The 2,926-nt window shown below is 42.8% G+C and overlaps 1 protein-coding gene across 1 annotated transcript in view; it reads right to left on the reverse strand.

The window, feature by feature from the left end:
* The window catches only part of negr1 (neuronal growth regulator 1), a 95,138-nt gene that overhangs the window by 70,605 nt on the left and 21,607 nt on the right, over nt 1-2,926 (reverse strand).

Here is a 2,926-nt window from a genome sequence, read left to right on the forward strand (position 1 = left end):
GTGATGATGCTCTTCCACATTTTGTATCTGGTCCTGAGGATCATGAATCTTTTAGGGGAAATGGTTTCTGGGGATGTCACTTATGGCTAATTTGGTTCAGGCTGGTACTGATGATGATACTTGACTGTTGCAGTCCGTCAGTGAGTGCAGGAGACAGGAGGCAGCGGGGTGTGAAAGAGAACATCTTGTGGCCGAGCGACGTTTCTTCAGGCGGTTTTTCCTCTAATATTTTGGTCTCCTCTATTTCTTTCATTCATTTTTGAATTCCAGCCCAGCCTTAGGGATGTACTTACTGTTTAAATGTGGCTGCATTAGTTAGTATTAATTCAATACTTCAATACTAATGAAGCTGGAAGGTTCTGACAGAACAGAAGAACCAAGATGAGAACATCCTCTGTTAACGTAGGATCACAAAGGTTTATTTTTAATATAAGCCTTCGTTTCAAACCCATCAGACTTTCCAACAACACTCTGTCTTTAAACAGACAGTCTTCTCTCTCCGGCTCATTACTGAGACGGCACAATTTCCTTGTTGTCTTAACAACAGCACAGACACCCCACAGTTAGCAGCTAGTTGTTTTATTTGTCTCTCTTACTTCTTTACGTCCTAAGAAATCACATTATCACCGCTGACACACAACCAGACATTAAAGAGGAGATCAGGTTGACACCGAGCACGGAGCTCTTCACCCTCCACGCCAACAGAGTGACCTGGGAGTGACCTGGGAGTGACCTGGGAGTGACCTGGGAGTGACCTGGGAGTGACCTGGGAGTGACCTGTCCAAACTGTGACCCAGAGGTTTTTGTAAAACAGTAAGAAATATCGTTTTTTCAGCACTGATTCTTCTCCATCCATTTGTTTCTGACTAAATGAGTCTGCCTTAGAAGTAAATCTTTGGCCGTGTGTGTGTTTGTAAAAACTCCCAGAATTTAGTTTGGTTAAATGTTTCTTCCTGGGATTCTATTCAGAGAATTATGTTTGGAAACATCACAACTTTTAACAAAACCCTCAACAACAACACTCCAAGGATTCTTTTGAGGAAATTATTTGACTCAGTGAATTAGAATCCTGATGAACTGGTGTTTGATGATGTCACTGCCGACTCTCTGGGTGATTCTGGTTCCTCTGTCAACCCAGTGACCTGGGTTTGGTTCAGTTTCTCATCACTTCCCTCTCATTTCCCACTAATGACTTTTTTTTACTTTAAATTCTTTCCAGTCCAGTTTGTTTCGATGAAACACGGGTGGATGAGCTACGATCTAAAAGTATACGTTACTGTTTGATGAGACACCTAGTGGCCATGATTCACACCTGACTCACGTCTGTCCATGATGAAACCTTGAGCCCAACATGAAGGACAACAGTCAGTATAACTCGTGTCCTCAGTCCACTCCACATCAAGTGTGTCTTGACCTTTGACTTTATTCTATAGGTGCCTTTTCTCCACGACAGCGAGGCAGACATAAAAGGTCAAGGTTGAGTTTCCTACTTTTTTCACGACAGCTTTAGGAGACATGATTCATTTATCCTTCAATAAAAACAAAGTGTTTTTTGTTTTGTGTAATTTCACTCACAAATAAAATGAAATAATTCACGCTCCAGTAATTATGCACAATGTGCTAAAAACAAAAATGATGGACGTGGAGTTTCATCTCACATGATCAAAGAGCGCTGACAAACTGTAATTTACAACATGGCAGGTGGTAATAGAGAACAAGGCAAATTATGGAGTGGAGCTCAGTCGAGTTCTGGATCAGAGACTGTAATTAACAGCAGAACCGTCATCAGAACCCAACATGAAGATGGTTCCATTTCAGTTCTTAATGTATTTACTTTTAATTACAATTGTGTGGGTTTTGGAAACACACAAACCTGTTGTTGTAAAACGATTTTGTTTCACAGCAGTTTGTTGAGTCGCCTTCAAGAATTCTTTCATTACATAGAAAAAAAAAAACACTAGAACTGGGAAAAACAGCGCGGAATTCCAGGAAGAGACGCAGACGTGTGGCAGAGATTTGGTTCAAGATAAAAAGTCCTTTATTTGTCCCACCGTCGCCGTTGTGAGACAAAATAGGTGTGTTTGTGTTTGTGTGTTTATGAGGCCATTAACACACACACACAGCAGTGAAAGAGAGGTCAGAGGTCATGTGTTCCCATGTGTGAACGACAGTGTGAACGACAGAGTGAACGACAGAGTGAACGACCGGTTCAGTGGATCAGTGGAGACCACCTGCTAAACTTCACATTTGTCTCTGTTTAAAAAGCAGAGTAAGTGAGAATAATGGTGCAGTGTGTGTGTGTGTGTGTGTGTCTGTAGTGGAGCGTCTGCTCACAGACGGTGCCTTTGTGTGTCTGTTAGCAGCAGCACTTCAATAAAATGCCTCTGTTTTCAAGTGTGTTGAAGAGCATAATGAGAGACTGTGTTCAGGCCATAAAAATGGATGAGTGAAAGCCTCCAGTGATGAAGGCTCTGGTCTACTGTCATACCAGGAGTCACCAACAGGGGCGGGGCTTCCAGGACGGTTGGCCAATCACTTACTCTCACTACACTAAGTTTCAACTTTGAGTGTGTTTGACTTGTCAGCCATGGGAGGGGCAGTGGGGTGAGGGTGAGGGTGAGGGTGAGGGTGGTGGGAGTGACTTAGAGAGTGTGGACACACTGCAGTGTTAAACTCTGGCTGTTTAATCCTATGAACTCCATCCAGTGTGAAAGCTTCTAAATACATCAACTCCATTGGTCGAATTCCAAAACCCACAGCAAACATGACAAACATCAGTGAAACTTTCAGCCTGATTGAAAAACTTCCTCCGTTCACGAGTGTTTTTGTTTCTCCAGTCTCTCCTGACTCGACACCATCGACCACTGACACTGACACAGCGTTAGAATCTCTTGGGTTTGTTGTTACCACAGTGACAAATGTGCTG

This window comes from Cynoglossus semilaevis, chromosome 2 (assembly GCF_000523025.1).
Source record: "Cynoglossus semilaevis isolate Cse_v1.0 chromosome 2, Cse_v1.0, whole genome shotgun sequence".
Taxonomy (NCBI): Eukaryota; Metazoa; Chordata; class Actinopteri; order Pleuronectiformes; family Cynoglossidae; genus Cynoglossus; species Cynoglossus semilaevis.